The following is a 25,533-nucleotide window of genomic DNA, read 5'->3' on the forward strand; positions in this document are numbered from 1 at the left end:
GGCAGAGGAAGGTTTTACACACCTGTAAGACCAAATAGTTACCTTGTCTGACTGGGCAAATAAAAATATGATGTAGAATTCACAAAAATATTTGAGTATTTCCAACTTATGCAGCTCTAGTAGCTGGGGGTATGTCTACACTACCCCGCTAGTTCGAACTAGCGGGGTAATGTATGCATACCGCACTTGCTAATGAAGCCCGGGATTTGAATTTCCCGGGCTTCATTAGCATAAGCCGGGAGCCGCCATTTTTAAATCCCCGCTGCTTCGAACCCCGTGCAGCGCAGCTACACGGGGCTCGAACTAGGTAGTTTGGACTAGGTTCCTATTCCGAACTACCGTTACTCCTCGTGAAACGAGGTGTACCGGTAGTTCGGAATAGGCACCCTAGTCTGAACTACCTAGTTCGAGCTCCGTGTAGCCGCGCTGCACGGGGTTCGAAGCAGCGGGGATTTAAAAATGGCGGCTCCCCGCTTATGCTAATGAAGCCCGGGAAATTCAAATCCCGGGCTTCATTAGCAAGTGCGGTATGCATACATTACCCTCCTAGTTTGAACGAGGAGGGTAGTGTAGACATACCCCCGGGTTACTCTAGTAATGAGCACAGTATAAAAATCTGAAGTCCTTTTCCCCCTCAAATAAACAAATGTTTATTCTGACAATCAAAGAAATAAAATCTTTTTTTCAGAATAGTGCCACATTTTATTTGTTACTGCTAGGATGTGCTGCTTTCTAGACTATCAGAAGGCATTTTATATGCTTGACCTTATCTAAGGGTCTCCATTAATTCAGATTGTGGTCTCTTACAAATTCATATCACTAGATGCTCACTGAAAGCTGCAGGTTTTTTACAGACTTAAAAAAAACACATAGGAATCATAGAATCATAGAGCTGGAAGAGACCTCAGGAGGTCATCAAGTCCAGCCCCCTGCAGAGCCAATCCCAACACAGCAAAAAGCAGAAGCACGCTACACCACCACTGTCTCTCATAGATCATCAGATCAACACTACTGCAGAAGTCTGGGGGAGGTGCAAATGGGAGCAGAGCAGTTCAAGGGAAAAAGGCTTTATGGAGAACATCTACCTCTAGACTGCTTCCATCTGAAATATGGGAAATCAAGATGAGAGGCCTCCAATTGTAACTGTACAGGTATGACAGCAGGGGAGAGGAGATCCACTATTTTGGAAAGTTGGGAACTCTAGGACTAGTTCTACCACTGATGCTACATCTTAACTGCAAGCTTCTTTTGGAAGAAGCTTTTCTGGAAGAGATCTTCTGGAAAAACTTCTGAAAGAGAGCATCCACACAGCAAAAGTGCATCGAAAAAGCGATCTGCTTTTTTGAAAGATAGCGTCCACATCCAGGCACGTTGATTGGACACTATCTCACATTTCAGTTGTGATTACTATAGATGGAGTGGCCACCAGCGCATCTGTGCTTTTTCCTGGAGGCCTTTTCTTTCAAGACCCAGAATATCAACAAGCCCAGACATATATGTAGATACATCCCCCTTTGGAGTGTCTTATTTTTAATAGAAAAGTCAATGCAGAACATAAACAAAATCTTCATTTTAGCTGGGTGACCAGGTAATTCTTATTCTGTCTGTCCTGCCATCTATGTCCAGGGCTGAGTTCCATTCAGACTCTTCATCATGAGTTCTCTCAGCTCAGGTCTCTATCCCTTGAGTTAGCCCTCTTGTCACTTTCAGTGTAGGATCCTTCTCTGGAGTCAGAGGTCTTTGGGAGTCCACCCACAGCAATTCTTCTCTAGGGGCAACACATGGTTCCTTTCAGGCTGGGCTTCTTGCTGGTGCTTGGGAGACCCCTGTGTTGAGATGAGGCTCTTCTGGATGCCTGCCCACTTCAGCTCTCTGTCTAAGACCACCCCTTCCAGGCTCCCCATTAGCTTTCTGACTACAGGATCATTGCTTCTAGGCTTCCTGCTCAGCCTTCCTGTGAGCTCTTTTCCACAGGTGCCTCCTATCTCCTTGCAAGTCTTTTTTTTTTTTTGTTGTTGACTGATCTTGGTAACATTTATTAAGTCTAGGTGCTCATTTGTTAACCACTATTAATCCACCAGCTCAGGCAGTCAGATACTCTCAGGTGGGCCTTCAGAAGGCAGTGATGGGCAGACTGGGTCCTCACTCTCCTTGGGGAAGACTCATTACTCTGTGACACTGCAGTAGAAGCAGCTGTACCTCAGGTCTGGGCTCAGTACTAGGACACCTACAGATGTGTAAGTACCTATTGAATCCAGGTCCTTGTTAGACTGTACAGATTGCAGATTGGTTACAAAGAGGATGTCTGTTAGGAATCTTCCTTTGAAAAGGTTGGTTTCAATATGTATTCTCGGGTCTTCAAAAACAGTCTTTGGATTGTATTAATCTATGATAAACTAAAAGTGGAGTAAGATATATACCCAACAGGAGGAATTCATTTTATCTAGTGTCCACTGGGGTAGTTGACACTGTAAGAGGAGCTTTGAAATGACACCAAATTATTCAGCAAACAGGACTGTTTTGGGGAATATTAATACTTGAGCATCTGTACTCTGGCAAAGGAGTCCTCTCTGACTAGCATGCTAAACTCTGTGGCTCTAGTTACCTAAGCGAAGATGGAATCCAGTTCAGAAGCAACAGTAGCATTGCTGTCTCCTATCTTTATTTCTCATCACAATTAGAAACTTCATTGCTGCAGGGGATTGTTATTTCTTGCCTTTGACTTTGCCCACAGCCATGCTGTGAGATCCGTTCCAGCTGGAAAGCAATGGCTTGACAATCTTTCCCTAGAAGCCCACATATCTTGCTGAGATTCCTTGACAGTAAGTGCACTCTGTGTTCATAACCGAAAAATGATTCCTTTGCTCCTCCTGAATCATAGTCACCAAGTCCAATTTGCCAAGGACTAGTGGAAAGTCTGACTGGATTTGTAGAACCATAATCTGCATGGTCAAAGGGCAGATCAGAAGATACCAAGTAAAAATACCATCATAATTAGAGGGTAAGGTCAAATATACTGGATGGGAGGTTAAGTATCCCTTGAAGGAATCGTTTTGACCTTCACCTAATGTCATCTTAATGACATAGAACAGTACTCAAAATATAGTGATAACAGATGGACAATTACCCAATAAGAGAAAATGGGACTGCATTCCCAAGATACAAATGATGCCGAAAGAAGACTGTGCAGAAACTCAGTTTGAGATAAGTTGACTCCAGCCACATAATTAACATAGCTAGACTTGTGTATCTTAATTCTACCCTCTGTTGCAGTGTAGACCAGGGCTTCGAGTAGGATGAATTCCACCCTTGCTATATATCCTCAGAGAAGCCTTTCAAAAGCCAGGCTTACTATATATCTGGTGCTGTAGCAGAGGGGCAAGGTGCAGGGCTTCATTAAAGGGCATATGCAATATGTAAAGGTATGAAAAGAGATTAAAATCGAATAAAAAATATGTCAATTTATTTATTGCTTAAGAGTTTTTAAATTATGGTGTATCCAGTCTGGTACTGCATAGCACATTTTTTCCAAAATGTCAGTTGTCCTTCACTGACTGGTAATATTTTAATCCACTAGCTTGTCAGAGGGTGGCAATGTAAGTACACAAAATAACCACATTGCCCATTATCTAGTGCTTCCTATACTTCAGAGCAACCAACCTTTCCTGAAAGAGTCACAGCATTCTCTTTGCTTTTTACAGTAACTTTCTGGTTCAGAATAGTGATAGAAATGTAGCTGTGTTAGTCTGGGGTAGCTGAAGCAAAATGCAGGACAATGTAGCACTTTAAAGACTAACAAGATGGTTTATTAGATGATGAGCTTTCGTGGGCCAGACCCACTTCCTCAGAGTTGTGTGAGTGCTATTCTAAACAGACAGGGTGGTCCTGAAACCCCTCCCCCCCACTCTGCTTAAAGACTGCCTAGTATATTGATTCTTATCCACCGGGGGAGAAATATACTGTGCTTATTTTCACTTCAACCATGTTCATTGTTGACTGAATTTAGTTCAGGTCTGCTAGAGAAAATACAAAAGGCTGTCTCATGTCTTTCTTGTTGGGTGTTGTTCCTGTGTCTTCGCTACTAAACTTTTCTGCTCTGGCAGGCCTTTCCATCTTTGGTTACAACTGTATGCCCCTGAACTAATAAAGTTGCAGGGAGTTGTAAAGTACTTGTTTATTTACAAGAAAAGCACTGTGCTGTGTGAACCAGAACATCCTAGAGTGCCATGATCCTTTCTTACTCCCTTTTATCTTCCTCCAGTCATAGTTAAGTTTCTCTCCTTTAATCAAAGAGGACTATAGCCATGATAAACAAGATTAAACCTCCTCATTTCCAATAATAACTTTGTCCTGTTCTTAACTGTATTTATGTACACCTAATATTTCTTTCCTACAAAATATTTTTATGGACAACTGTGCTAATCATGACCAGGGACAATGAGGGATTAAAATAGATCTGAATTCTGAGTTTTCTGAAAATATCTGAAGTGTAGTAAAAATATCTGAAGGGGCAACTCCATATCTGGATTATGCACACATGTATTCATCCTTTTGAGAATGTGTATTTATAATAGCTAAAATGAGGACAGATTTCATGAAATAATTCTTTGCATTCTTACAGAGACTAACAAGTCTGCATTCTTGCATGGTTACTTGTACCACTAGATGGTGCTAATATACCTTGATGTCTCTTTCAGCATACTGCAGAGGCACAGAATTAGCTTTGTATATTTGGTGTATGCTTGATCTCAAATATGTGCAGTTTGCAAAGCTGCACAGGCTTGTGGAGAGAAATGTGGAGCTGCACTACATCATGTTTGCTGGGATTCCCCACTCCCTCTCCCCTTCAATTTCACTGACACTGTAGGAATTCGATGCCAGTGAGTTCCATAACATAGTTGTGCCACACTAATGTGAGCGAGGGCATCATTGCACAAATACACACAGGGCTACTGGAGGAAGTTCATGGGCATACTTGGGCAACCTGTAGAAAAAAATGTTTGGGGAAAGTGTCCACTATCGTCCTTCAGGATGAGGAGTAGAATTGGGTACGTGTGGCAATAAATAAATATTGCTTTTGATGACCATATGTATATATATTGGCAAAGCAGAGTGTTGTCCTTAAAACAAATTTCACATTGACCACAGTACTGTTGGTGAGCTGCAATTCACTCTTATCAAGCAGCTGATTTGCACTAATCCTGGTGCACCTTCCAATCCTTGATTTTGTTTTGTTTTGTTTGTTTTTTTAAATTTTAACCTTTTGAACTAAATGACAGTTTATTATATTTGTATCTTTAGATATTTCATTGCTGTAACATTCACTTGCTTGTATTTCCTCATCTGATATATAAAAACATATATCTAGGAATAAAGCATGCAGGCCATACTTTTAGAATAAGGGTCTTCTATCCTGGGAAGCAGCGACTGTGAACAAGATTTTGTGGTGGTTGTGGAGAATAATCAGCTGAACATGAGCTTTCCGTGTGACAATGTGGCCAAAAAGAGGAAATGTGATCCTGGGATTCATAAACAGTGGCATCCTGAGTATGAAATACGAGTAGAGATGTTCTATTACCTCTCTGGATTTGGCAATGGTGTGACAGTTGTTGGAATACCGCATGCAGTTGTGGTGCCCACAATTCAATAAGGATGATGATAAAGAGGCAAAAGTTCAGAGAAGAGTCATGAGAACGATCAGAAAACATGCCTCATAGTGACAGTCTCAAGGGGCTCAATCTATTTAATTTAACTAAGAAAAGGTGACTTGATTACAATCAGCATCTATCACAGAATCATAGAATACTAGAACTAGAAGGGCCCTCAAGAGGTCATTGAGTCCAGTCTGCTGACCTCATGGCAGGGCCAAACACCATCTAGATCATTCCTGATAGGTGCCTATCCAATCAGGGGAACAAATATTCAATAATGGGCTTTTCAATCTAGAAGAGAAACACAGTCCCAATTAATATTATCTGCTGGCTGAAAGCTGAAGCTGGACACATTCAGGTGTTAAATAGGGAGCAATCTTTTGACAGTAAGGATAAACCAATGGGATAGCTTACCAGTAGTTATGGTGGATTCTCCAGCACTGACAATTATTTAAATCAAGAGTAGATGTTTTCTCTAAGTCATGCTCTAAAAATTATGTTGGGGAAGTTCTATGTCCTGTGTTACACAGGAAGTCAGACTAGATGATCACAATTGTCCCTTCTGCCCTTAGAATTTGTGAATCTTGATGTCATCCTCCATGCCATGTCTATTTTATATTGTACAATTTCTTAGAAGAGTGATTCCTCTACATATCAAGCACCCTGCATACTCCTGGGACAGTATGTACCAAGTAATGGGTAGAGGGTGTGTGTGTGTCTTGGAGGTTCTGTGGCAAGGCCAGGGACAACCTGTTCTGTTGTACATTATAGTAACTGTCCTGTGACAAAAGGGTCCATATGGGGTATGTCTCTCTTAGACTAGCTAGAGGCTGATGGCGAAATGTTCCTGAGCTAATATGAAAGTTGAAAATTCTTAGATCCTAAAATAGAAACCATATAAAGGTGAATAATATTCCTTTGCTTTCTCATGTCTACTGAAAAATCTCCAAGCATTCAGCAGACATTAATGAACTAAGCCATCATGTACCTAAGAGGAAGTTCAGTAGCGGTATCCCACTGTAGGTGGATCACTTGTCTGAGAAGTCTGTTGCAGCACTACAAATGGAGAATAAATCTTCTATAATGCCTATATCTTAGCTGCAAGTCCACCTTTCCTAATATTGGTACCCAATAAAGGAAAGATATTTAGCCCTAGAAAAAAAAGTGGGAGATTGGTCCTTATTAAGAAAAGAATCACTGCTGATGTATCTAATGGAGGCTAGGAACTTTAAGCTGTACTCCTCAGTAGACAGCATGTCTACATTGCAATTTTAAAAAGCCCACAGTTGGCTCATACCAGGTGATTTGGGCTAAGGGACTGTTTAGTTACAGGTTGGGGTTGAAGCCCAAGCTCTGGGACCTTGCTGGAGGGAGAATGGCCTGAGTAAGCAAGCATGGGTCAGCTGCAGGTGTCTAATTGCAGTGTTTACATACCTGTAAGCATCTTAGGCCAGGGACTGTCTTCTATGTCATACATGATGCCACACACACACTTGATACTTAAGTGGAAATGATAAAAGCAGGATGCCCTTTAATAATTAAAACTGGGGGTGTGATGGATAGGCGGGGTGCTGGCCAGCACTCCTTGTAGTCTGTGTTCCTGGTTCAAAATGATCCCACCACTCTGCCACCATGTCAGGGCGGCTCCCCACTCTGGCACTCTGAGTGCAGAAGGTTGGGGACTGCAAAAGACCTTAAATACCTTGCCTTTATAGGCTCTGCTTAACAAACAAACAAACAAACAAACCACAAAACCCTCCCCAGAGTCACAGATGTACTGGCTCTGGAAGGTAGGCTGCCACCATCAAGTGATTTTTAAAGAACCCTGAAAAAACAGGAAGGAACACTTGAATTCCTTCCCCAGAGGTACCCGAAGCACTTCTGCCACAAGAGAGCTTAAAAAAAGAAATGAAAGAAAACAAACTGTGTCTTTGATAGCTGACCTCCCGGGCTAGGCAAGCACACACACAGACCTGTTCTCTTCCAGGACCCAAGAATCAAATCATTGCCTTAAAAAAGATTATTTTATTAACAAAAAGCAAAAAGGATTTCCTTAATGAAACATACTTGGTTGCTAGCTGTTACAGAGCAATTGAAAAGAGCAAATTAAAACACAGAGAACATAGTATCTCTGGGTACAGCTTATATAGTGAATGCGGGGGAAAGAGCACAAGGATTTCACACAGAGCAGTTTAACCAAACAACCAAAACAAAGAAAAATACCCTGATCGTGTCTAAATAGACATTTTCCCCTTATTTACTCACAATTCCTTCATGATCCGGTCCACTTCCATGCCCTGAATTCCTTGGAGGCATGCTAGTTCTGATTACTGCATGTTGCTCCCTCCAGCCCTTAACTTAGAACTTACACAAAGGAAGAAGCAGCTAGGTATCTATATACAATTCAAATTTTAACAGTCTTTCCCATTGGCTTTCCTGGCTTTCTGCCAACACCCCCGCTAGCTACCTGAGTTTAACCCGTTAGTCACCAGGTGCTGAACAGCACTCCTCCTATCCATCACAGAGAGTTTCACACAAATTTGTTCACATCTCATCAACCCTGAACAGCATATTTCTTAGCAGACACCCATAATTAAGTAAGGATGATTACACTTGCTTAGAAAGTATAGTTGTGGGAGAGGAAGAAAGGGCTTACAGTAAAGCTTTCTTCTGCCCCCCCCCTTCCCTGCATGAATATAAGTGTAGTTGTATACTTTAGAGAAGGAGGAGGTTAATAAACTTCATAGTTGTATCACATTCTTATAGCTTAAGTGAAACAGAAAACATTACTAAAAGTACAAAAGTTGTTTATATGAGCTAAAGAAATAATTATCAGATTATTCATGGCTTTGTAAAGAATGGGAATGATAAGCAGCCTAGCCATTGTGATGTGATTAATATTAGCTAAGCATTGTGAAGCTATAAAGAGCTCTATAAATGTTAACCATTATTATTATAATTGTTTAGAGTGATGGAAGGAACAGTGAAACCCACTTACCACGTGCAGTGCAAAGCTCTCAGAAATAGCAGTTTAGAATGGAGAGATTTACAGATGGGATAAAAAGCATTATCAGCTGGTGAGTTCTCTTTATTGCTCCTCTCTGAGGTTTGGGAGATTGGCCACCTGAAGAGACATGTTTCATAGTTATTGCCAGAATTAAAAAATACTGTACATTAGAGCTACCAACATTTGTCCAGCTGTGGGCCTTAGGGTTTCTTCAGACTGCCAACTGCTGTAAATGTAAATGTTTTAATGCTATGTAAGGAGACGTAACCACGAAAACTGCGATCCCAACATGCAGTACTTTTTTTTTTAATCAGATTGACTTTTGAGTTAAATCAATATGGAGAAATACAGCCTGGAAATAGTAACTTTCCCTTGAATATCCGGGCCACAATGGATGGTGTTTGTTCACGGACCATGTTTCCTATATGTGCTGAATAAAATCATATTGATTCCCTCAAGTATTCCCCTAGTAGAACTGAATGGAAACTGGAATATCTGCTTTGAGGGAAATGTTAGTATCCCAAATTTTTTAGTTCCAATGGGGAGAGAAAAGACAAAACATTTATATTTGGGACCTTGGAACTGTTCTGTTTTGATAATGCTCTAATGTTTGTTTTTGTTTTAACTCTTGATTCATTTCAAGTTTATTATCTACATAATAACTATAACAGGTATTAAAAGCATTTTTTTAAGTCACAACAAAAGCAAAGTAAAGCATTTAATTTTGACAATGTGGACACATTTTGTTTAGATTTTTCCCATTGGATCTTATCAAAATTGTCACATTCCTGTGATATGCCTTGATTTTTTGGCGAGATTACGTCTTTCATGGAAAACTGCATCTTTAATGGAGAGGCTAGTGTGTCTGCTACTAATTAGCTGACTCTTGGCTTAAGAGAAGGCACCTGTCTTCTCAAGAGAAGCCAGCAGATCAGAGTGGCTGGGGCTGGGTGAATCAGACTTGGTGAGGCCTGTGAGTAGGTTACAAAAGGTGCGCAGAGAACTAATATGGGACTTTTTCTGTCTGAGGGAGAGAGAGAGGGAGAGGGTATGTCTACACTACAGAGTCAATTCGAAATAACAGACATTATTTCAAATTAACTTTAATAGCTGTCTACACATATAAACCGCTATTTCAAAATAAGTTTGGCTGACCTGATGTCCTGCTGGAGCCGGTTTCAGCTGCCCTTAAATGCGACCCAGTGTCCAATCAGTGTGGATGCGCTATTTCAAAATAGCAAAATGCTATTTTGAATTAGTTTTTGGGTCTAGATGCGTTATTTCGAATTAACTTATTTCGAACTAACTAATTCGAAATATGTTAATTCGAAATAGTGCTGTAGTGTAGACATACCCAGAGAGACTAAAGAGAGGTCCCAGTGGTGAGGGAAGGAGATTCAGGAACAAGAGGAAGGCCCAGGAGAGTGGTGCTGTGGCCACTGTCCCACACAAGGGTAGGGAGCTAAGAGAAAGCCCGGAGGCACGTGAGGCTTTCACTGAGGCCAGGATGGATGGATTTTGTGAGGCCCCAGTGAGTTGTAAATCATGATGGCCCCCCTCTTACACATGGTGTCTGCATTGGGAAACATTCATTTGCCTTTCGGCATCACTTTTGGTAAAACTTGGTAGGCAAAACCATCATTGGTGAATGAAGACCTGTCCAGATTCAAGGTTGATTGTGACATCATGGCTTGTAGTATAACACAGTCAGAGCTTTAGACTTCTTTATTCTTTCTTTTTCAAATTATCGGACTGTTCCGTTTTAAATTTGTACTAATAGGAAGAGACCCATCCTAATTTTAGCTTTTATAGTTCCTAGGGCAAGCAGTCACAGCTTCAGGAGACCATAGAGAGTTGTGAGAATTTGGATGGGGCATTATCCTTGTTTCATCTTTCAGTTTTGTTGCCAAAAATTATGACTGAAACACCTATATTTGATTATTATACATGTAGGACCACAGGTCTGGATAATGCTTCACAGATACAACAAGACAAGGCCCCAGCCTTGAGGAGTTTTCAGTCTTAATTTATACAGGAACCATAGTTGAAATCATATCATAGAGGAAGGAGAAAACAAGAGGAGTAAGGATATTGGAGTATCAAATTAGCATACAGTACATATCCAGTGGCATTTGAACATAATTTAACAGATTATAGTTTAGAAATTTCAGTTTACTGGGAACTGACTTGCAGAGTAACAGCATTGTAATGATTCTTAAAACAGTTCAGAGACAAACTCTGAAGTGATTCAGTGGATGATTCATTTGTCATATTGATATTAAATCATCAACAGTAGCTAACTGTGACACATACAGCATGTACAGAGAAGACAAAGCCAAGACTAAATTGGGATTTAGCATGCATTTATGATTTAGTCATCTGGATAACAGAAACAATGTAGCTAGAGATTATAATGACCCCAAAATAATTTCCAAATATTTTGATACTTTGAAATGACGTACACTCATATTTGGAGAAGAATTTCTATGGCCACATAATCTACCTGCTAAGATCAACTAATGGAGATGCCCATTTAAATTTGTGATCTTTGTTTCTCAGCTAATTTGTTGTTGGAAGCTAGGTTCCCCAAAGCTGAGCAGCCGCATAGCTTCCCAGTAAGCCTGATGGAGGAGCTCAGGGCAGCAGCAGGAAGAGATATCTCTTCCCAAGTCCTGAAGCAGCTGGCCCCAGCACAGAGCTGCCACTGCTGGCAGAGGGGAGCCCCTCCCTGCTGTCCGCAGCATGGAGCTGCCATAGCCAGGGGAGAAGCTCCTCCCTTGCCATCTCCAGCAAGGAGCTGCACAGGTAAGCCCAAGCCCCAACACTCTGCCCCACCTTGAGCTCCCACCCCACCCCGAGCTCCCTTCTGCCTCCCAAAGCCCTCAGCCTTGGCTGCACCCCAATGCTGAACCATCCCCCCTTGCACTCTAACCCCCAGTCCTGAGCTCCTCCCCAAACCTGGAGCTCCCCCTGCACCTCAAACCATTCACCTTCAGCCTCACCCCAGAGCCTGAACTCCCAGCCCCAACCCTTGTACTGCCCTGAGCCCTTCAACCCCAGGCCCCCCCTAGAGTCTACATCCCCAGCCTGAGCCCTCACACTCCTGCATCCCAACACTCTGCCCCACTCCTGAACCCCCTCCCACACTCCAACTCCCTTGGCCCCACGCCCACTACATGTATTTTGTTATGTACAACCAATACGAAGGTGATGTGCCTCGCATCACCTCCACATTAGTGCACATAAGAAAATTCATTCTGCTCAGAGGTGAAAAAAAATAGAGGGAACACTGCTTATGAGCAACCAGTTTAATTAGTCTCAGGCCTAATCTGTACCTACAATTTAGGACAACATAGCTACAGCACTCAGGGTTGAAAAAATCCCCACTTCTGAGTGCTGCAGCTATGCCAACCTAACCTCCAGTGTAGCTGCAAATAGGATGATGGAAATATGCTTCTGTCAACCTAGCTACTATCTCTAGCTATCTCATAACTGAGGGCTAAAGCGCTGCTAGTCAATACAATGACTTGTATTGGTTTAGATGGCAGGTGAATGCAGCTATAAAAATAATATATAAAAATGAAAGAAAGGAGAATTTGATAGTAATGACTATAAGTAAGTTAGGAATTATAGAAAATTGTTAAGGGAATAGGGTTGCCAGATGGTTTCAACAAAAATACTGGACACACTTGACATTACGTCACAATCTACATTACATCTTATTTAGAAAATATCGTTCATTTATATTTTCTCATTTATATTTTCTCAATTTATTTCCCGAACAGAAGGCTCAAATCCTGGACTGTCTGGTTCAAAACCAGACACTTGGCAACCCTGTAAGGGAAGCAATGGGACACAAAGAGAAATCTATGGCCCACAGAGTTAGGGACAATAAGAAGGAAGTTTTAAAAATATATTAGGAGCAAGACTAATACCTGACAATATTAACTAGTCCATTGCTAGATGGAACTGATAGAATTATTAGTAAAACTACAGAAAAGACAGAGGTGATCAAAAACCATTTTTGTCTGTGTGAGGGGAAAACAGAAATAACATAGTCTCATCATATGATTGTTACACTGTAATTTTAGTGCCTTCTTGGCCAAGATGGAGTATGCTCTGTAGGTAGCTCTGTCCAAGAAAAGGCATGCACAAGAATGCAGCAGGGAAAGTCCCTACAGTTTCAGAACCCCTGTTTTCTGCAATGCTACACAGAAGCAATTTTTCCAAACCCACTAAGGCCATATTTATACTTATACTAAATCGATCTTCTGGTATTTAATTTAGCAGGTCTAGTAAGGATCCACTAAATCGAATGCTCAGGGCACTCTCAGGTCACACCACTCCCGTCGACCTCCTACTGTGGAGATAGGACCAAGTCCAGCTTAAGGTACATTAACTCCAGCTACATTATTTACATAGCTGGAGTTGCTTAAGCCAATCTTCTGGGGATAGTATAGACCTTGGTTAAATGGTCACAGCCACATTGACAGAGTACAATGAATATGGGGAATGGAAATATTATATTTACAGAGGTATAAAAGGAGAAAAACAACAGGAGGAATAGTAAAGCAGGGTTGCATGCAACACAAGGGCCCTCGGTATCACCACAGTCTAGAGGGGAAGACACCAAGCAGAGTTCAGGAGTCCTGGGCAAACTTTCAGTCCAGTGATGAGTCTTGGATGCTCCTGCTCATGTTCCATGCCAATAACTTTCTCCGTGGCCCAATGCTCCTCCTGGTGCCTGTCCTGGGGCAGCCCCAATTGGTCACTCTGTCCCTCCCAACAGGGCTGTCCCTAGGCTGAGCGCAGGGCTTGGAGTAACCTCCCCCCAATGCCTCAGACATAGGACTCGGGGCAACCCTCTCCCACCACTGAAGGCCCTGCCCTGACTCTGCTCTGCCCCCCACCCTGCCCCCACCTCCAGCTTTTCCCCAATCTCACCCCTGCTCTCCCCCCTTCCACCGCCATTGCTCCCCTTGCCTGAAGCCCCTTTCCCCCTGAGCAATATAAGCCTGGGCATTATCCGAGGGGCCTGGCACAGGGCAGCAGCACAGCAGCAGGGGTTCCCCCCACCCCTGACACTCCACAGCAGTGGGAGCCAGTGCAATCCCAACTATATATACAATGTGATGGGGACTAATTTAGCTACAACTACTCAGGAGAGAGATCTTGGAGTCACCGTGGCTAGTTCTCTGAAAACATTCACTCAGTGGCAGACAAAAAACAAATGGAATGTTAGGAGTCATTAAAAAAGGGATAGAGAATAAGACAGAAAATATCAAGGAGCTGATAGAGGAGGTATCTGAGCCTTTAGCTATGGTTTTTGAAAAATCATGGCAGAGAGGGGAGATTCCAGAAGACTGGAAAAGGGCAAATATTGTGCCCATCTATAAAAAGGGGAATAAGAACAACCCAGGAAACTACAGACCGGTCAGTTTAACGTCTGTCCCAGGGAAGATAATGGAGCAGGTAATTAAGGAAATCATATGCAAACACTTGGAAGGTAATAAAGTGATAGGGAATAGCCAGCATGGATTTGTGAAGAACAAGTCATGCCAAACTAATCTGATAGCTTTCTTTGATAGGATAACGAGCCTTGTGGATAAGGGAGAAGCGATGGATGTCATATACCTAGACTTTAGTAAGGCATTTGATACGGTCTTGCATGATATTCTTATTGATAAACTAGGCAAATATAACTTAGATAGGGCCACGATAAGGTGGGTGCATAATTGGCTGGATAACCGTAGTCAGAGAGTTGTTGTTAATGGTTCTAAATCCTGCTGGAAAGGGATAACAAGTGGAGTTCCTCAAGGGTCTGTTTTGGGACCCGTACTGTTCAATATCTTCATCAATGATGTAGATATTGGGATAGAGAGTACGCTTATTAAGTTTGCAGATGATACCAAACTGGGTGGGGTTGCAACTTCTTTGGAGGATAGGGACATAATTCAAAATGACCTTAGCAAGTTAGAGAAATGGTCAGAGGTAAACAGGATGAGGTTTAATAAAGAGAAATGCAAAGTGCTCCACTTAGGAAGGAACAATCAGTTCCATACATACAAGATGGGAAGCGACTGTCTAGGAAGGAGCATGGCAGAAAGGGATCTAGGGGTCATAGTGGACCACAAGTTGAATATGAGTCAACAGTGTGACGCTGTTGCAAAAAAAGCAAATATGATTCTAGGTTGTATCAACAGGTGTGTTGTAAGCAAAACTCGTGAAGTCATTCTGCCGCTCTACTCTGCACTAGTTAGGCCTCAGCTGGAGTACTGTGTCCAGTTCTGGGCACCACATTTCAAGAAAGATGTGGAGAAATTGGAAAGGGTACAGAGAAGAGCAACAAGAATGATTAAAGGTCTAGAGAACATGACCTATGAAGCCAGGCTTCATGAACTGGGCTTGTTTAGTTTGGAAAAAAGAAGATTAAGGGGGGACATGATAGCGGTTTTCAAATATCTAAAAGGGTGTCACAAGGAGGAAGGAGAAAATTTGTTCCTCTTGGTTACTGAGGACAGGACAAGGAGTAATGGGCTTCAAGTGCAGCAGGGGAGGTTTAGATTGGACATTAGGAAAAAATTCCTAACTGTCAGGGTGGTCAAATATTGGAATAAATTGCCAAGGGAGGTGGTGGAATCTCCCTCTCTGGAGATATTTAAGAACAGGTTAGATAGACATCTGTCAGGGATGGTGTAGACGGAGCTTGGTCCTGCCTTGAGGGCGGGGGGCTAGACTCGATGACCTCTTGAGGTCCCTTCCAGTCCTATTATTCTATGATTCTATGATTCTATGATTATTGCCTCTATATAAAACCATGGTAGGCCCACATCTTGAATGCTGCGTAAAGATATGGTCGCCTCATCTCAAAAAAGATATATTGGCATTGGAAAAGGTTCAGAAAAGGTTGAGAAGAGGGCAACAATGATTAGAGGTTTTGAATGGGTCCCATATGAAGACAGATTAAAAAGACTTGGACTTTTCAGTTTAAAGAAGAGGAGATTAAGGGGGGATATGATAGAAGTCTGTAAAATCATGACTGGTCTGGAAAAGGTGAATGAGGAAAAGTTATTTACTTATTCCCACAATAAAAGAACTAGGGATCACCAAATGAAATTAATGGGCAGAAGGTTTAAAACAAACAAAAGGAAGTTTTTCTTCACACAGCGCACAGTCAACCTGTGGAACTCCTTGCCGGAAGGAAGGAGCAGGGCTGGGGGCAGCCAGGCCTCAGTGCCGCCCGGCTGGAAGCACATCCCCTCAGCCCTCAGCACTGCCTGGAGCACACACCTTTTGAATGGCTGGTCCCGGAGCAGTTATTTACTGGGCGAGATGGACCTTTGGTCTGACCCAGTACAGCCGTTCTAATATTTTTATGTTCTAAATGGCCTGGCATGGTCCCACCCATGCTCCACCCCAAGGGTGAGTTCCCATCATGGCTGGGACAAGATGGCCTGCAGCCTGGGAGTGGAGAGGCCTGAGCTAGCTGGTGTCTGTTTTAGGGCTGGGGTCAGGGGCCTTGTGGGGACATGCTGTAGGACTGGGATCTGGGGGGCTGCAGCAGTACTGATAATCCCATGATGCAGGGCTGGGGTTGAGGGGACTGGGGTTGGAGGCCCTGGGACAGGAAGGTAAATAGCAGTGGTGGGGTGCTATAGGCAGGAGAAGGGGGTCAAAGGGGAGTAGGAGGGACAGGATCTTGGGCAGAAGGGAAGGGACCAGTGGTTAGCCTGTTCCAACAGCCAGTTCACCAATGCTAGTATCTCAAGATGATATTAAACAGAAGTTTCCATCTCAAACCCAAATACCCCTACCCCACTTCCTTCCTACCCCTTCTTTGAGGCCCTGCCCCTGCTCCATCCCTTCTCCAAGGCCTCGGTCTGCTCACTCCATCTCCCTTCTTCCCCCATCCTCACTCACTTTCACCAGACTGGGGTAGGGAGTTGGGGTGCAGGCTCTGGTCTTGGGCCAAGGAGTTTGGAGTGTGGGAGGGGCTCCAGGCTTAGCCCAGGGCAAGGGATTGGTGTCTAGGAGGAGTTTCAGGGTGCAAGCTCTGGGAAGGAATTTGGGTGCAGGGGGACTCATGTCTGGGACATGAAGTTGGATGTAGGAGGGGTTCAGGGCTGACACGGGGATTCAGGAAGCAGGATCTGTCTGGGCACCGTTTAACTGAGATAGCTATCAGGTGGTGGAGCAGTGGGGCCACTTCCAGGAGCAGCAATTACCACAGGGATAAGTATTCCAGCCATGACAGGTTAGGGTTTCAGAACTCACTACTCAAAGAATTAAATTTAAGCGTAAGAGAGAAATGAAAATTATGAAATGCACAAACCAGTCAGAAACCAAAAATAATCCATTTTGCAAGCAGTAACAGAGGTAACAACAACCCTCCACATGTGTGTTGGGTCAGGAGATGAGAGTAAAGAACAGTGTGTACTTGTGAGTATGACAGACACACACACAGTGTGTGAGAGGACAGAGATTTGCTTTGCCAAGCTCTCTCCATCCCCTTCTCTCTGTGTGATGATAGGATACAGAAGTGGGGGAAGGACGAACACCCTGACATCAATGTCCCCCCTTCTCTCTCCCATACCGTGCACAGCAGCAGGAGGCTCCCGGGGGGCAGCTCCTAGGTAGAGGGCAGGAGCAGCATGACAGTGGGTGGAGGGGCAACTGAAGAGGCACTTGATAGCTTCCTGCCCAAACCAGTCAGGATCTCCTGTCAGAGGCTCCACGATCTACTAGTAGATTCCAATCTACTGGTTGGTGACCACTGTTCTAGAGCCGTATTAAAAAGGGAGGAGCAAGAGGGGAGAGCCCTGTTATGTCCCTGTTTCTAGTTGAAATGTGGGAGAAATAATTTCATTAGTTGATACTGAAGTGAGGAGAGAGTTGTATAATACATTGACCCAATTCAGGAATATTGGTCCAAATCCAGTTTTTTTTAGGACAATCATCAGATAATGCCTTTCAGCCCTATCAAAGACTCTCTGCATCGAGAGATAAACTATAGAGGGAACATCAGATATCTGAGCTTGCTGGATTAAGTGAGTGATTTTTCTCATATTATCAGCAGCTAATCTTCCTTTAATGAAACCAAACTGATCTGCATGTATAATTGATGGGAGGATGGCAGTCAGTCATATTAATGTTTACAATTATTTTGCAATCTGTGTTTAATAGAAATATGAGACAAAAGTTGCCTCAGTTGCATCCATCTTTGTTCTTTAATAATAAAGTAATTAAAGAAGTTCTTATAGTATGAGACTGGTTCTTTTTGCGGTGTTTTAGTGAAGACCTTTGAAAGAGTAGAAGATAGTTCATTACGAAATGTTGTGTAGAAATCTGCTAGAAAAGCATCCATCCAATGGGCCTTGTATAATCTGTCTAATCTCTTGCAGTGTTTATGGAGCAAGCTTTCACTGAACTTGTTCTGAAGTTGGAGGATTAAAAGATAGGCCTTCAACAAAATGATCAAATTCATTAATCAAACTGATTTTCTGATTATTATGAAAGCTTGATAGAATTGCTTAAATTGATTGTATCTATTGGCTCAAGGATGGCACCCCCATCTTCTCGTATTAAGGAAGAAATATTGTTGACTGCTTCCATAATAAGTCTTCTACGAAGAAGTTTATTTATTTTGACTTATGAGTTCTTTGGGCCTTATTTGAACAGTTTAACAGATGCTACAGGTAGTGTTCCTTGTCTATGCTAGAATTTTAAAATGTTAGTTAAAGTTTGTTAGCATAACTCTTAAATTCCTATGCTAGATAAAACCTTAGGCACAAATGGATTTTCAGATTATATTGGCTCACTTGAGTGATCTAACTTAATTAACCCCCCACCTTTTTTGTTTCCAGGTAAATTCCCAGTGGGCCTCTTGATTTCCCCTCATGCCATTCCCATTCACTCAATAATCTCTCTTTTAGTTCTTGCAGGGGTCTTTGTAGGCCTTGAAAAATTAGACTTACTCTTCCAGAATATGTCTGAACTCTAGGGCTCCTATGGTACTACAACTCAGGGCATTGGAACACTTGGGCTGGCAATACTGCACACACACCAATTTATACATTATTTACGAAATGGTAGGCCACAGTGTCTGTTGCAGTGTAACATGCATGAGTGGGTGAATAAATATCAAACAATAAAGGATTCTTACTCGTGAGAAACCAATCTCTTGAAAGGAATTAGTCTTTCCATCAGAAAGCAGAAAAACCTTTAGAGCTGGAGGGGACTCTCCCATGACTAAATGCCTGAGACCACCGGGTAAAGTCTGGGGCTTTCACTTTTAATCCTTTAAAAGTGAACCCTACTTGAACCCCTTTTGTGAGAATAAGTGACCTAAAGAGCATGCTGTCAATAGCCGTGAATAAAACAAGACATACATGGGTGGCAGGTGTAATTGGCTGGCTACCCTGTTGCAGCTGCAGCCACTGCATGTCCAGTTGCAGGTTTGGTATCAGAAGTTTTTGCTTCATTATGCTCTGTGCAGGTTCTGGGGCAGCTGGGGAGGTGGTATGTGCTATTCAGCATACTGGGTTCATCAGTAATCTCCTGGGAGATACCTCCATCTCCTCAACAGCCTCAGAACCTGCATGGAGTGTATCAAAGCTCAGGTATTTCTCTGGGAAGAGATGCTCTTCCTGTGGTGTGACTTAGGGTCCGGGAGTGAAGCATGGTGCAGCTGCCACTGGCCCAGAGCTTCTCTGGCTGTTGAGGATTCAATGCTCCAGCCAGTCCGGGGCTCCTGCAGCATAAGGGAGTACTCAAGGGTCCTCGGGGCTGTGTGTGTAGGGGAGTCATTTCTCTGGCTGCAGGGGAAGGCTCAGGGCTCTGGCTTCAGGGGGGTGCAGGTGGAAGGGGCAGAACTTGGGGCTAGTCTCCCCACATGGGGGCTCCATCTCCCTCTACCCCATGAAGAAGTGGATAGTTAGATCAGAAAATGGAAACTCCTGTTTGGAAATGTTGAGCCAAGAACCAAGTTTCAGCCCTATTTCTACTACCTGGTCCATGAGATTAGGCTCCTATTCCCATCCTATGGATTTGAGTGGCACGTAAGAATTTGCCCATGCAGAGCAGCTTGCAGGATGAGGGCTCTAGTTTCCTCTGATTGACCAGAGCCAGTAGCTACTGCCAGTAGAGTTCTGTAAAGAAACATACACGAAGAAGCACTTTAAATATAGCTCTGTAGTCTCTTTGCTTTTGTAGTCAAGGTGCGTCTACACTGCATTGTAGCTCAAAAGAAGATACGCAATTTGAGCTATGCAAATTGCATGTCTCATTTTGATCTTATTTCAAAATAACCCACTATTCCGAAACGTCCCTTACTCCTCATGGAATGAAGTTTACAGGGATGTCGGAATAGTGAGCCTGAAATAACAAATGGGCTTACTATTAAGACGCAGGATAGCTATTATGGTATCCCGAAATGGCGCTGCAGTGTAGACATAGCCTTATCCTTATAAGAGAGCCAAGTCTTATCCTTAGTGCCCCATAAAGTTCTTTGGAATAATTGTACAGCATAATGACAGTTATCAAGTCACAGGTGTCCATGTAAGGTCCGTGTATATACAGGAATGAGAAGCACAAGCGTACGAACATAACATCTTGTTTTGCTCCATATATGTTTTATGAACAATACAATGCTTTAATGCAGGGGTGGGGAACCTAAAGCCCAGGGGCCGAATATGGCCCCTGGCTTCCCTGGATCTGGCCCTCGAGGTTCAGTGCTCTTCCTCAGGATTTTGGAGTCTGTGCTGGTACTCGCCCCCTTCCTCATCTCTGCCATCTCCCCACAGGGCTGGAGCACACAAAATCTACTAGTCTGGGTCCCCCAAGGCTCTGGAATGTGAGGGGAATGTGGGGAGAGTTTCTCTTCTTCTCAGTTGGGAGCCATGTCAGTGAAGGATTTTGTTTTGTTTTGTTTTGTTTTGTTGCTTATCACCCAACTGATTTTTCTGTGGGTCAGCAGTCTCCGACCCAAAAACAGGTCCCTATCCCTGCTTTAATGCAGGAAAGCAAAAAGGAAGAGTTCAGATTGGTCTTACATTAACACAGGTTTTTTTTTATATAGTAGACTATCTTGTAGTTTCTTATTTTTCATTCAGTTTTTTGAAGTGGGCTGCAAAAGTCATGTGATCTCTAACACACAGCATCCCTGGGCCACTTCTCATATGCCCTTTCTTTATGTAGGTCATGGAAGACCTGGTGAGTTGCTCCTTTTTTTTCCAGGCAGAATCTGGGTGACCTGTTTTCTCTGTGCTTTCACTGCACGCTGATTCTTTCCTCCTTCCCCAGCCCTCCCAATACACAATTAAATGCACCATGGAACATGCCTTCATTTTACTAAACTTTTAACAAAGATGTACAATACTTCAATTCCCAGTCCTCCTCCTCTAGAGTTGCTAAGTGCCTCCACTTTGTGTTAAGAGAGCTCTTGAGAGGTGCTTGGCACTTCACAGTATCTACCACAAAGCCCAGTGTTTTTTCACTAGTTATCCAAAGGTAAAATAAGAATCCAAGAGCCAGATCTCCAGCATGAGTAAGCAGTAGTGCTTCCACCAACCTCCATAGAACTACGTTGATTTTTACCAGATGAGGCTCTGACCCAGTGTTTTCTAATGAATTGCAATCAAGTGGTGTTAACAAGGCACAATGTAGTGTGTGCTAGACATGTAAGCCTCCACTCTGGATTGCTGAGTGACAGGTAAAAAAAATTATGTGTTGCACAAGGATAGGATAAGAGATTAATTCAGTAGTAGGTGAGATAATTGAGGCTATATTAAAAGGGCAATAGACAATAAAACCAGAGTCCTCAGCTTAATTTCTATCAGGACATTTTTATTATTATGAAACTTTATGTCTTGTGCATTTCTGAATGTATTTTATTTCCAAAATATCGCCAAAAAGATCCATAGTTTAGCCTTGTTATGAAAAATAATCCTAAAAATGATGGGTTTAACAACAGAAGGAAAATTGCGAGAGGGTGACAGTTTTAAAGATGGTTCTCACCATCTTCGGTGCATGACTTGCCAGCTTTGAAAAGAAATAAAACAGAAGCCAAAATTCAAGAACAGAAAACAAATAATACTATGATGTTCATTTGTATTTGTTCATCTTTTGCAGAATAGAAGAATTCTACATTTAACTTCTCGTCATAAAATGAGAAAGAAGAAAAATTAATAACAAGCAAGTCTAAGCGCCAAATCATGGCAAATAGCTACTGTCCTGCATTTGTTTACAACTGACCCTGTGAAAAACAAGACACAGCAAGACTGTGCAGCCTGCTCCTTTGGGTACTTAGCCTTTTTTGCATGTTGACATGGAAAGCAGAATATACTACAGCCCTGCCTCCTCCTGGTCCCTTTGCAGTGCCATCCCAGCTATTGCCCAAGAGGAGCAATTTCTTGTGCGTTCCCTGCTGACTCTCTATGAAACCACAAATACTGGTCATAAGACAGAAAACAGAACTCCAAGGGTGTGTCTATATAGCAACATTAATTCAGAATAATGGCTATTATTCCAAAATAACTATGCGAGCATCTACACAGCAATTGTGTTATTTTGAAATAATTTTGAAATAACGGGTGGCTTATTTCGGCATTTGTAAACCTCATTGTACGAGGAATACTGCCTTTGCAATAGCTATTTTGAAATAGGGGCTGTGTAGACAGGGCAGCTGCAGTTATTTCAAAATAGGGGGTCTCCAGCCCTTCCTAAGGTGCCCTGCTGACCGCTCTGTCTACACTCAGCGGGTATGTCTACACTACCCCCCTAGTTCGAACTAGCGGGGTAATGTATGCATACCACACTTGCTAATGAAGCCTGGGATTTGAATTTCCCGGGCTTCATTAGAATAAAGCCGGCTAGTGCGAACCCCGTGCCGCGCGGCTACACGCAGCACGGGCTAGATAGTTCGAACTACATAGCCATTCCGAACTATCGTTCCACGAGGAGTACAGATAGTTTGGAATGGCTACGTAGTTCGAACTATCTAGCCCGTGCCACGTGTAGCCGTGCGGCACGGGGTTCGCACTAGCCGGCTTTTAAAAATGGCGGCGCCGGCTTTATGCTAATGAAGCCCGGGAAATTCAAATCCCGGGCTTCATTAGCAAGTTCGGTATGCCTACATTACCCCCCTAGTTCGAACTAGCGGGGTAGTGTAGACATACCCAGCCATACTCTACAGTCTCCTTTTCCCCTGGAACCCTCAAAACTGCAGCCTCAGGGGAAAGGGTTTGCGACATGCAAGAGGCCTTAACAGCCCTGAGCCAACCAGCAGCTGCTACTGCCATGCATATTGCCCAAAATGTTCCAGTCTGCTGCTCCCAGCCAACCCTCCACTGCTCCCAGGGAGCAATTGACCCCAAATAAAAAAAGAGTTTATTTTTTCAATAAAATATCTGTTGTATTGTCTCTACAGGGGAAGGGGGAAAGGGACAGGTGTGAGAGGAAAGGCAGTGAGGAGAGATGCACAGGCCCTTAGTGGGGAGGCCCTGGGGAGAGTATCACTGGGGTTCTTGTGAAAAACTCTCCTTCGGGCCTCCTGGATGTGCATGGCCCCTTGATGGGCCTGCTGGATGGCAGTTGTGCACAGCTGTTTGAAGGCCCTGCTAATGCAGTCAGCCTTTGCCCCCACCCTGGCAGGAATGCCCCCTCCCCTTCTGCTTACAAATATTGTGGAGCACACAACACATAGCCACCATGTGTGGGATGTTTTGCTCTCTGACATCCAGCTGGGTGAGGAGGTATCTGAGCCGTGCCTTCAGAAGATGCCTGAAGGCACCCTTGACAAGTATGCTGGCACTGAACTGTTCACTAGAGTGGTTAAGGTGGCTGGCGCAGGGCTTAATGAGCAAGAGAGGGTGGGCTGCATCCCCCACCATGCACATGGGCATGTCCACATTCCCAATCCTGATGGTGCAGTTGGGGAAAAAAGTTCCAGTGTGCAGTTTCTGGAACACACTCGAGTTGCGACTTAGCACACAACCCAGTAGATGGCATGTCCCACTGGCTAGTTTAGGTGATTGCCTTCCTACCATGCTTGCTTTTTCTGGGGCCCATTTTAAAAAGGCCTGTCTCTCCCCTAACTTAGGCTTTGTGGGTCGCAGTGTTGTTCTTCTGATTTTCTAAGTGCCATGATGCTCAATGTTGCAATAGGAACATAAGGTAGGTACCTGAGTCCTAGTTGTGAAGGGAGAGCATGTCTCTGCCTGATGATCCATAAACCAGAGCCAGCCAGCTCAGGCGCCTCAGAGGTTTCTTGTGGGAATGAATTAAGTGCTTCTTACAATATGACTGGAGGAAGAGGAGTGGTGGTGTCCTCCTTGTCACTTTTAGTCTATTGGTAAGTCTAGTGGTCACTTGAATTTTAGGATAGCCAGAGGTGGGGGAGGGAGAAGATTTGAATGGGGTTTCTGCACCTCTCAGGAAAGTGCAGTAACCACTGAGCTATGGTATTGGGGCTCCCTCATTCATTCCTGCTCACGGGCAGCCAGTATGCTAGCTGTGGGAAGGCTCTGCCTTTCCAAACTGTCAGCCGGGCCCCGCCCACACTCCACCCCCAGAATGCCTGCTGTAGGCATTCTGGGGGCGGCATGTCGCTGCCCCCAGCACCTGCCCTCCCCATGCTCCAAGGCTAGGGAGGATGGAGCTGTGCACCTGCCCGCCCTCCTCCCTTCCCAACACTTCCCCTCCCCGTGGTGGTGAGGGATGCACACAAGTTGCGTGCTTCCTTGCCTCCGCATGGTGGGAGGGGTGGGAAGGCGTCTTGGCTCCTTTAGTGGAAGGGCCTCAGCAGAAGAGTCGGGGTTGGGGGTGGGGCTGAGGGCTTGCCTTCGCTTACTGCACATAGTCCTGGTGAAGTTGTTTCACTATGGATAAATAATTCAAGGGACTGGAGCAGGAGGACTGAACTGTAGGTCTCCTACCTCTCTGATGGGTGCTCTAACCTATAGATTTGTTCTCACTTGGTCTCAAGCCTAATTGCTAGTAAGCATTTATCCACAGTGGAACAGGGAGTGATTCAATTGCTCTCCTCTCTTCAAACTTTGACCTTCTGCTGCCAAGTCCCTTGTGGATGCCACCCGACCACACCACCGCCTGAAAACAACATGAGAGTGAGCAATGAGATACAAGCAGCTTAATGAACTCTAAAAACCCTCTTGGTTTGCAAAAGCTCTATTACCTAGAAATGATCAACTGCAGGAGCACGGGAGCAAAGTAGTAGTGAGCAAACTAGACTGTGAAAGTGCCTTTCCCACTGCATGTAAAATGAGTCTGTGATTAAAGTCCACTGAATAAGGAAAAGTGCTTAGGTATAAATATCTACTAACCTGGTCTTATTAGAACCCACACGTGTCGGTTGGGATTTTTCGAAGCATTTGCTTTTGCCTACTTCCGCTCGCATTGTGTGAAACTTGGAAATGCCTATTGACTTCAGTTGGAACAACAGAGTTACGCCAATGTTTAGTGTGTTTGCAAGTCCTATGGTAAGATGATTTTATTCATATCATCACTGAAAGTGTGATAAATGCATGGGCAGCTGCAGCTGGTGATCCAGCTGCCCAGGGATCCTGGCCCCCCAGTCTCTCCCCTTGTGCCCGAGGCCCCACTCCTGCCCTTCTACCCTCCTCCCTTTTGCTCTCCTTTCCCTGCAGGAAACTAAAGTAGCCCTACCCTGACCTCTAGCCTCAGCCCCAGTTGAAGGGGCGAGGCTCCAGCCCCAATGGTGTACCACAGCATCAGTGCCCTCAGTCCCTGAGCAGTGTGGTCACCACCACCCCAGCCCTGGTTCTCAGTCAGGCAGTCAGGTGGTGTGGTCACAGCGCCCCGCTCCCCGGGGTCCTGGACAGACTTCAGTCTGAGTGCTTG

General features: G+C 43.9%; 1 long non-coding RNA gene across 1 annotated transcript in view; it reads left to right on the forward strand.

Moving 5' to 3' along the window:
- LOC142829204 (uncharacterized) overlaps nt 1-22,469 on the forward strand; it is a 37,119-nt gene extending 14,650 nt beyond the window's left edge. Inside the window, exon 3 of the long non-coding RNA XR_012903618.2 lies at nt 21,787-22,469. This is a non-coding gene — a long non-coding RNA (uncharacterized LOC142829204). The remainder of the gene's footprint in view (nt 1-21,786) is intronic.
- Nucleotides 22,470-25,533: the final 3,064 nt, after the last annotated feature.

Source organism: Pelodiscus sinensis, chromosome 1, assembly GCF_052426305.1.
Source record: "Pelodiscus sinensis isolate ZL-2025 chromosome 1, ASM5242630v1, whole genome shotgun sequence".
Taxonomy (NCBI): domain Eukaryota; kingdom Metazoa; phylum Chordata; order Testudines; family Trionychidae; genus Pelodiscus; species Pelodiscus sinensis.